This window comes from Manis javanica, chromosome 2, assembly GCF_040802235.1.
Source record: "Manis javanica isolate MJ-LG chromosome 2, MJ_LKY, whole genome shotgun sequence".
NCBI classification, from domain to species: Eukaryota; Metazoa; Chordata; class Mammalia; order Pholidota; family Manidae; genus Manis; species Manis javanica.
Genome location: NC_133157.1, coordinates 201678602 through 201697247, shown reverse-complemented (window position 1 = coordinate 201697247; position 18646 = coordinate 201678602). Strand labels below are relative to the sequence as shown.

General features: G+C 37.9%; 1 long non-coding RNA gene across 1 annotated transcript; it reads left to right on the top strand.

The window, feature by feature from the left end:
* Positions 1–4798: 4798 nt before the first annotated feature.
* On the top strand, positions 4799–8545 carry LOC118971011 (uncharacterized). The gene is made up of 3 exons (XR_005059237.2): positions 4799–6326; positions 6720–6890; positions 7962–8545. It is a non-coding gene; the product is annotated as an uncharacterized lncRNA (long non-coding RNA).
* The last annotated feature ends 10101 nt before the right edge of the window (positions 8546–18646 follow it).

Genomic DNA, 18646 nt, shown 5'->3' with positions numbered 1-18646 from the left:
AATCTCTTGGACATAAACATGAGCAACTTCTTCATGAACATATCTCCCTGGGCAAGGGAAACAAAAGCAAAAATGAACAAGTGGAACTATATCAAGCTGAAAAGCTTCTGTACAGCAAAGGACACCATCAATAGAACAAAAAGGCATCCTACAGTATGGGAGAATATATTCATAAATGATGGATCCGATAAAGGGTTGACATCCAAAATATATAAAGAGTTCATGCACCTCAACAAATGAAAAGCAAATAATCCAATTAAAAAATGGGCAGAGTAGCTGAACAGACAGTTATCCAAAGAAGAAATTCAGATGGCCAACAGGCACATGAAAAGATGCTCCACATCGCTAGTCATCAGAGAAATACAAATTAAAACCACAATGACATATCACCTCACACCCATAAGGATCGCCACCATCCAAAAGACAAACAGCAACAAATGTTGGCAAAGTTGTGGAGAAAGGGGAACACTGCTACACTTCTGGTGGGAATGTAAATTAGTTCAACCATTGTGGAAAGCAGTATGGAGGTTCCTCAAAAAGCTCAAAATAGAAATACCATTTGACCCAGGAATTCCACTTCTAGAAATTTACCCTAAGAATGCAGCAGCCCAGTTTGAAAAAGACAGATGCACCCCTATGTTTCTTGCAGCAGTATTCACAATAGCCAGGTAATGGAAGCAACCTAAATGCCCATCAGTAGACGAATGGATAAAGAAGATGTGGTACATATACACAATGGAATATTATTCAGCCATAAGAAGAAAACAAATCCTACCATTTGCAACAACATGGACGGAGCTAGCGGGTATTATGCTCAGTGATATAAGCCAGGTGGAGAAATTTCACTCAGCTGTGGAGTATAAGAACAAATGAAAAACTGAAGGAACAAAACAGCAGCAGAATCACACAACCCAAGAAAGGACTGACAGTTACCAAAGGGAAAGGGACTGGGGAGGATGGGTGGGAAGGGAGGAATAAGGAGGGGGATAAAAGAAAAGGAGCATTATGATTAGCATGTATAATGTGGGGGAGGGCTGTGCAATACAGAGAAGACAAGTCGTGATTTTACAGCATCTCACTACACTGATGGACAGTGACTTATGGGGTATGTGGGGGGAACTTGGTGAAAGGGAGAGTTTAGTAAACATAATGTCCCTCATGTAATTGTAAATTAATTATACCAAAATAAAAAGTAAATAAAAGTAATAAAAAATGAAAAAATAGAACAATCATATGCAATTAGTGAAGTCTAACAGCTGAGTGTGATACAAAAGAGACAGACAATGAGACAGATAAGAGAAAAAGAAGGTCAAAGAGAGCCCTCCTAAAACCACTGACGTTCCAGGTTGCTTGTGTGGATGCCAAATCTTCATACTGTGAGGGTAGTAGAGGGAAATTAGATTTCATTAAAATAGCATGAATAAGTCACTAAACAAAGGAGTGCATGCGTGTGCACACACACACACAGACACACACACACACACACACACATAAAACCCCAGAAAGGAGAGAAACCAGTGTCAAGCATTCCTGTTATATGTTACCTAAAATATTCCACTTAAGAAAAAAAATATGACAGGAAGAAGTGGGGAATTGGTCATAAAAGAAAAACAGGCAATAACAACTGTGAGGGGTGCTGGATATAAAATTTAACAGAGATTTCAAAGCAGCCATTATAAATATATATATATACAGAATGAAATAAACCATACTTAAGGAAGTAAAGGAAGCCACGATGACAATATCTTATCATTACTGATATATGAGAGAAATTATAGGAAATAACCAAATGGACACTCTGTAGTTGAAAAGCTTAAACTGAAATGAAAAATTCACTAGAGGGAGCCACAAATTTGAAAGAATCAGTGGTGAAAGTTAGGTTGATGCAGACTTTGCAATGCAAAGGACAGAAAACAAAAAAATAATAAAGGACAATAAACAGCCTCAGAGAAGTCTGGAACACCATCATGTATACCAAAGTATGCATAATGGGAATACCAGAAGAACATGAGAGAGACAGAAAGGAACAGAAAATGATATCAAAAGAAGCAATGGCTAAAATCATCCCCAAAATGATGAAAATCTATGTACATATCTCAAAACTCAATGAATTGCGAGCAGGATAAACATAAGAGAGCCCCACAAAAAGACACATCACATTAAAAATACTAAAATACTACAACAGAGAAAAATTGGAAAGCAGGAGAAAAAGGATTCATCATATACAAAGGAATTCCACTAAGACTAATATCTGAGTGTTGAAGGAAAAAACTGTCAACCAAGAATCATATCCAGCAAAGTCATCTTCGGCAAAATAAGACATTTCCAGATAAACAAAAACAGAGAATTTCTTGCTAGCAGTCCCACCTTTCTATAAATAATGAAGTTCTTTAGGCTAAGTGCAAGTGACTGCAGATAGTGGTATGAACCCTCACCAAAAAAAAAAAACAGTAAGCACTGGTAAGGGTAAATAAGCAATTTTAAGAGTAATACAAATGCACATTTCTCCTCTTTCTCCTCTTAACTGATTCAAAAAACAATTTTATAAAATAATATGTATATAATTACACTCTTGGGCCTAAAACATAAAGAAATGAAACATCTGATGTAATAGCAAAATGGAAGTAGGTGGGAACACAGTTGTATTGATGTAAGGAAATGGCACCAGAAGGTAATTTGAATCCACAGGAGCAAATGAAGAGAATCAGAAGTGGTAAAGAAAAATATTACTATACAAACTATAAAAATTACCTTTTTCCCTTTTTTCCTAGCTTCTTTAATAGACATGCAATATTTATAACAAAATATTATTGGGTTTGTAATATATAGTAATAATATATATGTATTATATGTGAATATACTATGTGTAACAGTACAAAATATGGGAAGAGAAAATAGATATGTATAGAAATAATGTTTGTATTCCTCACTGAAATTAAGTTCTATTAGTCTAACATAGGGTTTGATAAGATGTATATGATAAACTCCAGAACAACCACTAAGAAAATAACTCATAAAAATATAGTGAAACAAGTATTGAAGGAAGTAAATGTTACATTTAATGTAAAAGAAAGCCATTCAGGAGGAATAAAGAGACAAAAAAGATGTGAGACATATAGAAAATGGAAAGTGAAATGGCATGTATACATCCAACTGTATCAGAAAAAAAATTAAATGTGAATGGATTAAACAATCCAATCAAAAGACTGAGATGTCAGACTGGATTAAAAAAGATTCAACTATATCTGTGTACAAGAGATAGTTTAGAAATACTTAAGAGACACAGTTTTAGAATATTTGAGGATAGAAATAGGTTGAAAGTGAAAGGCTGGATAATGATATGTCATACTAATAGCAATGAGAAAAACCTGGAGTCAAAAAAAGCTGGAGTGGCTATACTTAAATTAGGCAAAAGAGACTTTAAAACAAAAGTCTCTGTTTCTAGCAATAAAGAGGGACATTTTATAATAATAAGAGGTTCAATCCATCAAGAAAATATAATAATTGTAAATATATATATATACCTAATAATAGAGCCCCAACATACATGAAGCAGAAATGGACAGAACTAAAGAGAGAAACAGACAATTCAATAATAATAGTTAGAGATATAAATATCCTGCTTTCAGTAATGCATAGAACCACGAGGCATAAGATCAGACAGTAAATAAAAGAATTGAGCAACTCTATAAACCATCTAGATTTAACAGACATCCTTAGAATATTCTATACAACAAAAGCAGAATACATATTCTTCTCAAGTGCACATGGCAAGTTTTTCCACATGATAAAACCATGTGTTTAACCATAAAACAGCCACATTAAATTCATAAGGATGGAAATCATACAAAGTATTTTCTCTGAATACAGTGGAATAAAGATAGAAACCAATAATAGAAATCTGGAAAATTCACAAATAGGTGGAAATTAATAAGCTTCTAAATAACCAATGGATCAAAGAAGTAAGAAGGAAAATTAGAAAATACTGTGAGATGAATGAAAATACCAAAACTTAAGGAATACATCTAATTATTGCTTAGAAGAAAATTTGTATCTGTAAATGCACATGGGAAAAGAGGAAATATTTCATATCAGTAATCTCACCTTCCAACTTAGGACACTGAAGAAAGAACAGCTAAACCTAGATAAAGCATAAGGAAGGAAATAAAGTTTGGAGCATAAATTAATGAAGTAGAAAACAGAAATATCAACAAAATCAAAAGTTGGTTTCTCAAAAAGATCAACAAAATTGACAGATCTTTAGACTGATAAAGAAAAAAAATACTTAAATTTCTAAAACCAGAAATAAAGGAGGAAATACTATATTGTTACAATAATAAAAGGATTGTAAACATTGAAATGCTAAATGAAAGAGGCCAGTTACCAAAGACCATATATTGTATAATTCCATTTAAATTTTGAGACTTATTTTAATTTAAAGGCATTAGTCTGCTATTTTGGGGTGGCTTTGCTTTAGAAAATTTGCTTTTAGCAACTCCATTTTTGTGAATTTTATTTTAATTGATTCTGATGAGCAGTGATTGTGCTGTAATTTATTACTTTAGTTTTGTAGTTTCCACTTCCAAGGGGAATATTATTTACTTGATCAATATATTTTAAAGAAAATGGAAGAGTAACTTAGAGCCTCAAGATGGTGATAAAAAGTTGTGGGTACATATGTGCCATATTAGGTTTAATATGATCATTCCTGTACACCCAGTAGTGAGGTAAATGCTGAGGATATCAAGATATGAGGGTGGATAAGAAAGAGTAGACCCTTGTCTCCAGGAAATTGTTGTCATAGAAACAAGTACTTTGAATACAACATGTTAAGTAGTGTGTATCCTAGCACAACCGTTTCCTCAATCATGATCTTGGAAATAACAGCTTCTGGAAGCCTCCAGTTCCTCATCTACCCATCCGCAGGAAGCTCTTGGCCCTGGGCCTGGCACATTAAGTGCTCAATAAATAGTTGTTTGTGTTGCTATTGGGTAGGGTCACACAGAACCAGTTTGGTGCAAAGCTGGAAGATCCTCTATCGTCCTGAGATTTTACATTGAGGGAGTCTACCATCAGGCTCTGGTCACTGTGTGTGTGCACATGTGCGGAAGCTGCTTCTAAGACAAAAATAAAGAAGAGGATCGGAAAGAGAGGAGACCTGGACAAGGAGATGAATTAAGGGATGGTTTGTGGCAGGACACAAGCTTCCCTGCAGCCTGATATTTTTCAGGAGCATCTGTTTTGCCTTAAGCATAGGGTCTCTTTAGGGAATGTTTTTAAAGGAAGTTGATCGTTTCCTGAAGTTTCTCCCAACTCTGCCATGTGGTTCAGCAGAGACCAGTGGTGTGCAGTTTGTGCACAGGCAGCTCTGCCTCCTGGGAACACCAGTTCACTGAGAATGAGCATGGACTGTTGAATGTCTGTCAGGAGGGAACCAATTTCCATCATTTCAAATCTAGAACAGATTTGAACTAATGCCCTGGATTTAGAAAGCCATCCTTTCTCTGGCTGAATCAAGAATGGGTGGTTTTAAGCATGTTGCTTGGTTGAATGTTATGTTGCAGTATACCCTTCTCTAGAGCATTAGACTCTTTATGAAATCTGTTAGCTGCTTGGGTACAGTATGGTTTTGATTAAATTATAAATGTTGTCCCTGCAAACCCATATAGTGTGGGTTTTTGAGACCTACAAGGATATGCTTTTATATAGTGTCCACTCCATAAATTCAGGACTTTGTGCCTTGCAAACTAATCTCTTTTAATTGAGTAATTTTTAAATGCTTAAATAGCATGGTGTAATGGTAAGAGTATGGGCTTTGAAGTCAGAGGACAGCTTCCAGTTCTCTGCTTTCCAGGTACTTGACTTTAAGTCAACTAAAATTTCTCTGAACTTTTTCTTCATCAGATGGGCATAATAGCAATTCTACTCAGGATGGGGATATTAGGAGATTCAAAATGCATAATGGATGTTGAATACTTAGCTCAGTGTCTGGGAACTAGTGGATGCTCTGAACACCAGGTCTCCATCCTCTACTTTCTTAATGGCCCTGAGGAGCAAAAATAATAATCGTATTTGTACAGCTTGAATCAGCAATGCATCCATTAAGTGTCTTCAGGGGGAGCAAAACTCAGTAGTTTTCTTGTCATATGACAAGTACTGGGAAGCAAGTCTAACACAGAACTGAGAATATCATCTTTTTCACTTTGCAGGGTTTTCCAGTGATCAGTGAATGGTATTCTGATTGGAAAAGTACAAGATAAAAAAACAACTGCAAGGAAATCAATAACTAGTGATGCCAAACAGATGAGGCTTGATTCACATCTCTGGTAGGTAAACTGGGGGACAGGAGACAACCTCAGCATGAGGATAAATCTCCTGAGAAACTTTGAGAATTAGTGAAGTTTGAGATTTGCAGACAGATAGGTAGAAATGCCAAAGGGCCAGTGGCTGCCCCAGTTCCTGGGACTCAGAGTACCCAGGAGGATAACCAGCCCAGACTCCACTGCAAGACCTGGGTGTGGGCTTCCTGTGTTCATCTCTTATTCTTGGCAGGGCTGCACCTGCAGTGATTTGCCAGACATACCTCCCTAAATACTGAGCCTAGCCCCAAATTGTCTCCCTCCCTCACCTGCTGAAATGCTCATCATTGTCTTGGGTGTCTACCTTTCCTTTCTGTGAAGGTGTTTTCTAGACCAGCCACCCCTTTCTTTCTCCCTCAGTGAAATAAAGAACATTTCTGAGAGCAGAGTTTTCCAGTTATCATCTCCTTTCCTGTGTCAGATTGCTGTTTTCCACGGAGACAGTTGAGGATGAGGTTGAGGACATGGGACTCATGAGTTTTGAGAGAGGAGGATGTGAAGCCTGACACACTTATTGTGGGAAGTCTTTCAGTAAGTATAGCCTTAGCACCTGTATCACAATCCCACCTGGACCACTTACCAAAAACTCAGATTTCTGTGCTCCAGTAAACCAGTTTCCCAGAGGCAAGACCTGGGAATCTGCATGTTAAGTTTAACCAACACTTGGGGTGATTTGATGAGAGTTTTGTTTGAGAGTCCCTGCCGTTGTGGAGAGATCCTGGACGTGAGCCATGTGTAGTTTTTTTCTGTTTTGTTTTGTTTTTATTGAAGTGTCATTGATATGCAGTTGGTTTCAAGTATATAACACAGTGGTTCAACAGTTACCCATATTAAATCCTCGCCTCCACCTGTGCAGTTACCATCTTTCAACACAGAAAGATGTTATGGATTCATTGGCTACGTTCTCCATGCTGTAAAACCATCTCCATGACCAACTTACCATTGAAGATTTTTGTGCCCCTTTATCCCTCTCATCCTTCCCATGCAGCCACCCTAACCCCTCCCTCATGGTAACCACCAGTCACCTCTCGGTGTCTGAGCTATGTGTGGTATTAAGCAGCCAAATATATGATAGATTTGCTCACATGATTGTCCCTGAAGACAAATCCCACCATTTTGCTATAACCCATCCCGATGCCACTTTGCTGCGTGAGGGATGCCTGCACCAAAGGCTGAGGTGCAGAGGAGGGAGGGCGCCCTTCTCATCCCGGGCACACCCACGCCTTGTTCTGCACTCACAAACTCACTTACTGCCTGGTGGAGATGCACTGTCCTTTGATCCCAGTTGTGTTCAGTAGAATTCCACTGTGACATACCTGAATTGTTTTGTTTAGAGATTCAACGGGGAGAGAAAAAGGCACGTAGCAGCTTCATACAAGATCATCAGTACACGGCAAAAAGATTTCTAGTGAGTGAGCATTAACACAATCTGCTGTAACTCAGAAACTCACTGAATCCCTTTCCAATTTTGTAGGACTGCTTTGTGTATTCCGTAAGTTCTGTGGTGACCTTTTGTTTTGTTCTGTTTTGGCAGAGCTGGAGGAAAACTATAATGGGCGTTATTTTCCATACTTTTACCATAAATTTTTATTTATCCACCAGGAAAGAAAAAGACCAGTAAATTGAATGTTCTGCTCTTAAGAAAGACACATGCCGGGAGGAAGGAAACTCACAAGGTTCTTAATGACGTCATTGACAAAAGAAGGTCCTGGTAACCTTCAGTGCCGCCGGTCAGACTTGACTGGTTGGTAGCTGAAGGAAATTAATTGATTCCTGTTTTTGTGTGGGAGTGGAAAGGGCATTAGGCATAATGAATAATGGCTTTCACCTTGAGCCTGTCCTCCAAACTTGCAAACAAAAATAAATGTCTTGAAGTCTTTTCTGAGAGAACTAGTTTAAGTGAAGGGGAATCTCTGGTGGTCTTCAATTCTGGTTGGAAAGGAAGGATTTTTATATTTTAAAAACTTTTTTTTAGAAAAGTAATATATGAATGCTGAGGTTTGAATTGTATAACTTTATACAAAGAGTTTACATGATGACTTTATACATAGTGAAGTTTCTTACACTTTTTACTTCTACTTTTCATGTTAGTCACACCAATATTGTGTCAGAGGCCCTGCATTTGATTTCATAATGGTTGTAAATGTACTGAGCATTTACTTTATGCCAAGCAGTATACTAATGATGTAGGCACTCTAATTTTTATTTTATAGATAAAGAAACTTTGAGATGCACAAAGTTAATAATAACAAAAAAAAGGTAGCAGAAGATTTGTGATTTGCACCTAGATCATCTGATGCCAAAGTCCATGGAGTTAACACAACCCGAAGTTTGTGTTATTCTACAGTAATTTGCTATGTGCACATACACAGAGATAGGCACATGCATATATGTGCATACACACAAGCATACACAGAAGGATGATTATTCTTTGGGACAAAATATTCATTTATTTCATTTTATGGAGACCAGGTTCACAAGAGAGGATATTAGAGGAAAGAAACAAAAGTCCCAAAAAGATGCTGGCACTTGGAGACGGGTCAGGGCTGTAAGTCTCTTGATATCTGTTTCAAATCATTTTGCCTTTGCATTTTAGTTTCATTCTTTCATCAACTCTCTATATTCTTATGGCAAATGTTTATGTCCTTTACTCGGGTTTTCCTCCCTGTAAAATATGCAGTTGGATCAAATGACCATTAAATTCCTTCAGTTTTTAGCATTCTGTGAGTACACACAGTTCTGCCTTCAAGAAGATTGTAGTCTGTAAGCAGGAATAAACAGGCATAAAAATATAAGCAATGCCTGGTGCAAATACAAGCTCAAGTGAATAACTGCAGTGTCTCCTTAGGTGAGGAATCATTTGCTAAGTGAATGGCAAAGACTGTAAGGAAGACAGAGAGATGACATAACCCTGGTCAGCAGAAAAGATATCCCCAAAGGAATAAAACTTAAGCTGGGCTTTTTAAAAGTTCAGGTAATTGGACTTAATAAAAATGTATAAGATGAGCACATGTTCTTTGCAATGAGTCAAATACTACAGGAATATTGAAATGGAAGGATAGCTAGGAAAGGCAAGGAAAAAGATGGCAGCCCTTGCCCTAATATAGTTGGATTTTTCATTTGGCTGTGTTCCCATTAACACTGTACACACATTGTAACTAACTTTACTTTGTGACCTTGCCATTCACTCCGGGCACTTGCGTGTGCTGTAGAGTTCCTTGGTGACACTTCTATATCACTGTATCTGACACAGCACCAGCAATGACAGTGCACTTAATAAATAATTGGTTAAAGGGATGTTGGCATATTTTAGAGATATTCATTCATTCATTTAAACAACAACAACTCTATTGAACACTTTGTGGGCCAGGCACTACATGCAGAGACTAAAGTGACATTGATCCTGCTCTCACATAGCTCCATCATCCCATAGAGATGTGTTCATAAATAGTTGAAATGCAAAGTAAGATGGGAAGAATGCCTCAAGAGAAATTTTATAATTGAGGCTCTTCTAATCTGGATGTATGGGAAGAAAGAATGCAAGTAAATTTTCAACTCAGTAAAGCTTAAAGAGAAGACATGGAGTGGGCAAATATAGCTCCAAATAATAGGAGATTTTTTTTTCCAGTTTCCTTAGGTCTTTAATGTTAACCATTAAACTTCCTCTGCTCTTCCAACATCTCATAAGATCAAGAGACTAAGATCACTTCCTGACATTTAGGTAGAGTATATCTAATTCTAGAAGAATCCAGGATGTGTATGAAAACAATATAATATAGTATTGGTTTCCACTACAGACTGAACAAGAACTCGGATGGAAATGGCCTGAGATTGAGGGGAAAAGGAAAGAGGCAGATGAAATAAAAAATCAGCTGGTCTTTTCAATTTATCACCTCACAGAGAATTAAGCATGGGAGGTCTAGTGAGTTCCATTTTTAAATTAATTAATTTGTTTGACAAACAAATGGAGGGTTCACAATGTCCAAGGTAATATGTGAAGCTCTGAGAGACCCCAGACATTCATCCTTTGTATAAATCCCAAACAAAATATGCAAAGTATATTGGTTTGTTAGGGCTGCCGTAACCAAGAACCATAGACTAGGTGACTTAAACAACGGAAAATTATTTTCTCACAGTCCAGGCTCAAGGTGTCCAAGATCAAGGTGTCAGCAGGGTTGTTGCTTCTGAGGCCTCTTTCCTTGGCTGGCTAATGGCCACCTTCTTCTTCTTTCTTCATGTGGTCTTTGTTCTATATGTTAACCTGAGTCCTACCTTCCTCTTCCTATAAGGACACCAGTCATATTGGACTAGCGCCCACCCATATGGCCTCATCTTACCTTGATTACCTCTTTCAAGGCACTGTCTCCAAGTACAGTCACATTCTGAGGTACTAGGAGTTAGGACTTCCACATACAAATTTTGAGGGGACACAATTCATTCCATAACAGAAAGCTTCAAACTTTCAGCCTCAATTCGGGAAGGGGAAAAGCTTGGGGGTGTTTATTTTATTAAAGCATAACTTTAATAGGTAAACAAGTAGATGCTCTTCTAACAAAATGAAAACAAGCTTGAAAAATCTAAAGCATCAACGTTTTCCATTCACTCAGGATTTTATTGTTTGATAAAGATGGTGATTTTTCTATTTTTTTTTTTTTGCACTAAGCTATGTTAACCAGCCCTGACTGTTTTGTTTGTAGGTCCTTAGTTACAGCCTAGAGTTGACATAGAATGGCTTGCTCTGGATATGTGTACACATTGTACAAGCCCTAAAAGAGGAGAAAAACAGAGATTTACTATAAAGGAGGATTTCAAGGGTGTTAAAAGAGGGGATAGATGATGCTGGACAGTTTTTTTCCAGTGGACACAGATAAATTATTTGGACTTGGATAAGAGGAAACATTTTGACTTGGGATCAAGGGGAACAACATAACATTAAGAATGTTGGTTATGCTTATCAACAGGAACCTCTATGCTTGTTAAAGGCACTCTGTTCCCAGAGAGGACATTTTCATTTCTAACCTTAGACATGACCTTTAAGAGACTGTGTGAAATGATGAAAGGTAATGCAAAATCCCATCTCTAAGCCAATTTTATTATTATGAGAAGGTGTAACAAAAGAAAATCCTTCATTTTGTCTATGAACACTAGATTGTGGTTGTTTTGAATTGTATAACCTATAGATTTTAAATATAATAATGCTGTTACCTTGATTTTTTCCATCAAGAAAATAATTTTGCCTAAAGCATTGATAGAATATTTGAACTCTATGAGATACTATGAGGCATCTTGTTCAACTCCCACATCTAGCAGGTGAAGAACCTGAGGTTAAGAGATGTGTATTTTTTCTTAAGGTCATCCTGTGAATTAGTGGAAGAACCAGGATTCAATCTAATTAAAACCAAGGTTTTCCAGCTTCTTATTGGGCTTGTTCCAGCCTTAGAGACATATAGCATTTGTGCTGAGTCCGTTGAGTCAAATCCTTTTGTTATAATTAATTATAATTAAGGGCTCTGTAGCCCAGAAAGATGAGAGAATCTGCTGAGATCACAGGGAATTGCAGGCAAAGTCAGAAAGTGGAACCTACATCTTTACTCTTTAAGTACCTGAGAGCCCTCCTCCACCGTATCCCCTTTGCATCTTGGGTGTATACTGTGCACAGAGCTGGTGAAAGGGGCCCTGGCTCTGTTCTCACAGGAGCAGTGAGCAAGGGGATTGGGGCTCCTCTTGTAATCTTTATCTTCCTTTCATACAGAACTTATTGGACAAGGCTTAGAGATTCCAACAAGAAACTAGCCAAAGTTCCAGTGCAATGGATAAATGCAGTGTTCCATCTTGCAAAGTTCCAGTGCCAAGAAGTGCAGTCAATCATTTAAAGAATGCATTTATCAGTTGGTCAGACTACTGGGTACCTGCTGATATGCAAAGATAAAAAACAAAACAAAAAACACAAAAATGATTCCTTTTGTGCTCTCCATGTAGGGTAACTAGATATAAACCTTTCAAAACATTCCAAAAAATATATTATACTATACATAGAACTTCTCTACTCACATACCAGGTATTCCCTTTATTGTAGTCTCATGGACATGTGTCCTTTCCCTTTCTAAATCAAAACATTCTTGAAGAAGACTATCTTAGTCATTTCTATCTATAGTGCTTAGCATGCCCAATATCAGTTTAACTTAGTAAACTTATATTTAACAATAATATAAGATGTCATAAGGCTCCTACACTGATTAGAATTAGACCCAGCTGTGGCACATGGGAAATAAAGGCAATTGCTTAAAAAAGTAGAAACCTATTTCTACCCCACATTCAAGATGTCTGTAGGCTGTAGCCAGTGCTCCCTGGTGCAAGTGATCTAGACACCTTCTTTCTTATTGCACTGCTGGCTATGATTTCCATTCCAAAATGGGTGCTGGAATGATGGCAATTACATGTAAATTCTAGCCAGCAGGAAGGAGGGAAGTGATGAAGAATGATATGCCCCCTCCCTTTAAGGATACTTCCAAGAAATTGCATATTCCACTTCTATTTGTATCACATTAGCCAAAGTTAGTTCTGGCCATAGCTAGCTGCAAAGGAGGCTGGGAAATGTAGTCTTATTTCCAGAGGATCACAGGCCCACCTAAATATTAGATTCAATTCCTGGAGGAGAGGGAAGACCAGGGAGAAAACTGGCAGGATCTGACACAACCCCAAGCTCCTGCGAGGAATATTCCACTGCAATGTTTCAGAAATTTTTTTTTTCTTCTTAATTAGATGAAGTTTAGCTGTCTCTAGTCTTATGATTAAAACTGTAGATTTAATAACAAACAGACCTAATTGTAGCCTGGCTCTGCTGATAACTGTGTGTGTGACTTTGGTTAAGGCACTTAACTCATAGGATTGTTGGAAGACTTAAGCCACAGTAATGTAATGGCATGTATGTAATATGCAATAAATGATGGTATTTACTGTCATTTTTTCTTAATAATTTCCCTTTTGAGAAAATGTATATCCAAAAACATGTCTGGGAAAAGCTATACCATCTATCAACTGAAGGATGTATGCCTTACAAGCTGCACACATTACAGTTCCAAAACTAGGAATTATTCTTCCCTTCTAATTAAGTTGGTCTGGGAAATCACTGCTGTGAATATTTGGTATTTATGAGTTCTGGTCTTGTGGCCCCAAGGGAAATGTCATTACTTGTAGGATTCTCCATGTTTGGGGGCTAGGTGCCCTGGACAGAATTGGTATGGAGGAATTCCAGAATTTTAAAATATGTTTTCATGACAAATATGTACATAAAGTGTGTCTTTTTCCCACAATGAGAAAAACTATAAAGTTGCTGGTGTTCCTTCCACCCAATTTCATTGGCTAATTGGTTTTGAATTAGTTAAGCAGTGAAGTTGAGCACCAGTTATGTACCCTAGCCTTCGTGTTTTTAGACTCTTTTCAGGAGAGGCAAATGGGTTACAGAACCACGTATGGTGACCTTGGCCTGGCAAAAAGCAACCTAGTAGATCAACCATTCGTTGAGCACCCCCTGTGTGGCAGGCACTGTACTGGGCACTGAAAACTCTTATATCTTGTGGGACAGACAGAATTCAAGAAAGCAGATGATACCCAAAAAAAGAGCTCTCAGGTCAAGAAAATTTGTATATCTATCTACAGCGTAGTTGGACATGAATATACAGAACTCAATGGAGACATTTCTATTAAAGAATGAGCAGGGAAAAGATAAAAATATTTGCATGGTTGCCTATCTTTTGCTCCTAGTTTTGTGACCTCTGTTAGTCTACTTAACATCTTTTGGGCACATCCCATTGTCAGGACTGAAGCCAGTGCCATCCCGCTGATTTACAGGAGGGAGGCCGGTAAGCTAACATTGTACCAACACAATCCTGGGTGCAGTGATTATGTTTTGTGTGACAGCCAGAATTTGTAAAGGGAATCAATCCAGCAACAATTTTCTAATAGAAGTTGCTAGAAATCTATCATTTGAAACTAATTGCATTTTTTTGGGCTATGGGCATTTGTTAATTTACTATAATCTGACTTCAAAGTTCACATAGTGGCAACAGGATAGTGCTTTGGGTGCAGGACAGGCTGTATATAAATCTAGCTGTCTCCTTAGCTTCCGCATGATGGGGCAAGGGTTACTTAAATTCCGTTAGCCTCTGTTTCCTCTTGTGGATTTTTTGTAAAGATTAATGGAATGACATATGCAAAAACACCGTTGTACTGCCTGGTGTGTATTCGATTCTTCTTATTAGTTTGTTGTCTTCCCCTCCACTCTCCTTTCTTCTCTCCCCAAATTGCTCTCCTTAATTGCTAAATTCAGTGGACCACTGGTAGTGCTTGTTTTATAACCCTTTTCAACATTTGGCGCTGCTGATGTATCTTGGTACTCTTCTTCTGTTGTTTTTTATAATGTCACTATTTCTTGTTTTGTTACTACCTTTACAACTCTATCCTTTGTGCGCTCCACTTTCCCCACCAGTCCCTTGAAAACTGGTGTTCTCCAGCTTCACCCTCCTCTTAGTTTATACCATATATTTCTTCGCAAATTAAATCTAGTTCTTGGCTCCAGCCACCACATCTTTAACATGCTGGAGACTTCTTTCAATATGCAATAGACTCCGTGCCTACTGGCCTGAATCTTTCCTGAATCTCAGTTCTGTGTTTCCAACAGCCTGCTTTATATCTTCCTCTGAATGTCCCAGGAACTTTAGCATATTAAAAAATGAACTTTTTCTTCCTCTGTATTTCCTCTCTTAGCTTATGCATGGCCATCTGCCAAGTTATCTCTTTCTTTTCCACTAACCCTGAAGTTCCCTTTTAATCAGTTACAAAGTCTTCTCCATTTCACCTGCAGTTTCTCCCAGGCTCCTTCCTCCCGATTCCTGCTACCACCTCCCCAGCCCAGGTTAGCTTCACCTTCCTTGTATTTTCCGTGACCATGCTAGCCTCCCAATGGGTTTCCCTACCTCCATTCTCTTTCCCCCTCCAGGCCATCTGTCAAAATCATAACTAGTTTTATACAGTATATTCTCCCCTGCTTAACTATCTTCAGTAGAGAAATTCTGGCTAAAAGGGGAATTTCTATCCCAAACTCTATCTCCTAATGCCAAATGAAAAAAAAGAAAAATTTTATCTTCAAAGAATTAGAAAATACCTATGACCTCAAATTCTGAAGAATAATCGCTGAATACAGTAAAATTTGGATCTAATTGAGGGAAGAAACTTATTGTAAAACCATATTTCAATAGTGGTCTCTAGAAAGAGACAGAACATCATCAAAGAGCCAATTGTGCCCAAAACAGCAGCCTGTGGGGTTTGGGGTAGACTAGGAAAGTGTGCAGGTCTCCGCTCCACACTGTGGAGTGTCACAGGAAGTGGAGACAAAAGAGAATCCTGCCATCTTTACAAGAATTCTTGGAATGAGAAAGTACAGCAGGGAATCACATCACTGTCAATCGATACGTAGGCAGACATGTAAACACAAAACACTTCCGACATACGAAGCTTGAAAGTGTGCCAGGAAGACTGCCTTGTTCTCCCATCAAATAGTTCCCCACAAAGAATAGAAAAAAAATTCAGATATATCAAAGAAGATAAAAACAGACCATGCAGCAAAAATTAGAAAACAAAGGAAGCATTAAAAATAGAAAACACAACTAAGAGAAGGAAACAAAGAGCAAACACATCTATCATGTCAATAAATTTAAATGGGGGCAAAATCATCAATTAAAAGAAGGACACAAAGGATGAATGATACAATAAAATCCATATCTGATACCTTATAACAAAAAACTCTTGATTGATCAAAAATATAAATATAAAATAGGAAATCATAAAAGTGTGAAAGAAGCCTGGGTGGATTTTAAAATAATATTGGAGTGGAAGAGACATTTCTAAGAACTGGACAGAGCCAAGAAGCCATAAATGGAATTGTTGTCAATTTGCCTATTTTCTTAATATATAAAGAGCTCTTATATATCAGCAAGGAAAACACCACAGACTAATAGAAAAATTGGCAAGGAATATGAAAAAGCTGTTCTCAGAGAAAGAAGTACAAATAGTTTTTAAGCATATGCTCATCTTCACTCAGTAAAGAATTGTAAATCAAAACAAGGAAATTAAGATTACCTTATCAGATCGGCCAAGATTAAATTTTGATAACAGAGTAATGTCAAGGATATTTGGGAACAGATACAGTCATACTCTGATGGTAGGAGTGTAAATAGGTATTTTTTTTTAGGGGAAGTTGAAAATAGCTCTCTGATTTTATAAGCCCATACCCTTTGATCCAGCAATTCAGCTTTTTGTAGTTTTTTTCTACAGGAATCCTCTCATATGTTTGCAAAGATATAAGCACAAGGATGGATTACAGCCTTGTTTATAGTAATAATTGGGAACAACAAATATCTACCAAGTAAGATTAGTTAAGCAAAAGATGATACAACAATCTAATGTGTGGACTACTGTATAGCTATTTAAAATAATGAGGTGAAATTATATATGCAGAAATGGAAAGATCTCCACAATGCATTGTAAAGCAGTAAAGAAGCATGTATAGTACAGTGTATAAATATACATTCAAAGGAAGACTTACAGGAGCATTTATGTGGGAAATTTCTGGAAGGAGAGAAAATAAAGATTTAATTTTGAGGAGGGAACCCAGTAGTCTGGGATAAAAAGAGGGATTCATTTTTTATTATATCCTTTTGTACTGTTTGAATTTTTTTTTTACTATGTGTATGTTTTTTCATAATGAAAATAGAAAATGCTGAAAACATAAATAACACAACTAAATAAAAAAGAGAAATTTTCCAATTTCTTAAATGAGCCTGTATTGTCTACAGGATGAAGTCCAGAAGGTCTGCCTAGCATGGGAAACTCCTGGTGAACTAACCCAGTTGATCCTGCTGCCCTGTCTCCCAGCATTTCTCCTATTTGTCTCTCCTCTAGCCATGTTAACTAGTCATTGTTTCTTGAGCACATCAAACCTCAGTGTCTTTATTTACTTACCCCTTTTGCATGAAATGTCTCTGATTCCTGTCCAGAAAGTGTTACTCATCTGTTAAGGCCCAGTTGGAACGATGCCTCGTGTATGAGGTCTGACCTGACTGGCAGGCAGAATGGGCTTTTCTGTCCTGCTTACTCTCACAGCATGTTCATCTGGGGGAGGCCAGGCTCGCCATCTCACCTGCTCTGTGAGTCTTAGGAGGACTAGATGAAACTAAGCCCCCTACAGAAATCTGATCAGGTCACTAGATGCTGTACAAATTGGACCCCTTCCCTTGGGACTTCTGTTAGTGGGGGCTGTGTTCAGTGACAGGTCTGGGCTCCACACTTGCTTGGGCAGGTCATTGTAAAGAAGGAAGGGATCAAGAAATGTCCCAAGCATGTCTGCTAACATCACACATGTGTATGTTTGTTAACATCACACGTACATGTTTTACGTAAATTACTTCATTTGGGTCTTCACCCTTCAAAGCAGGTCTTATTATCCTGGTTTTGTAAATGAAGAAATCTGAGGCTCAAAGATGTCTAGTGAATTACCCAAAGTAAATGGTGGAGTTTGGTTTCAAATTTGGAACTTTCTGGCTCCAGTGCTTGTGCCTGTTCCATTCTTGAATCTGTGCTCTGGGCAGAGGGGAGTCATGACAAAGCAACAGTATTCTCACTTGAGAGGCTACATCACCAAACTCTGTCTTCTCTTGTGACATGGAGGTGAGCATGGCCTGGGCTGAGGGTGGGGACACAGATGGTAAAGTAAAGATCCGGGTTGAGGAAGGTGGGGACATTTGCATGTGGCAACCTGCCCTCTGCATAGCATTTATTTGCTCCTCTGTGGAAGTCCTGGATTTGTGGATGTTCTCCTGACCGAGGTCCTGTCCTTCCAAAAGGCCAACTGCAGTTATTCTGTTTACTGGAAGAGCATAGGGAGGATGATGATTAATACTTGGCAAAGTTTAGAGTAGGAAATGTGAAACACGTGCCTATTTGGGGTTCCTTCACATGTTTTTAATCAACCAACCAGATTTCACTTGAATCTTTCATGGCTTCTCTGAAATTTAGTGAAATTGAAAGCCAAGTATAACCCCAGACCAATTTGTGGTTGCTATGATAACTGCCCCTTTTCCTGACTCCTTCCACCATTTAGTGAAAATTATTGCAGTAAAACTTCTCAGTCATACTTTCCAGGGGGTTGAAATTTCTTAGCTTGTCATGTAGATAAATGTTAAATTATGTTAATATTACCAGAGTACGGTTAGATCTTTGCATGGAATTTG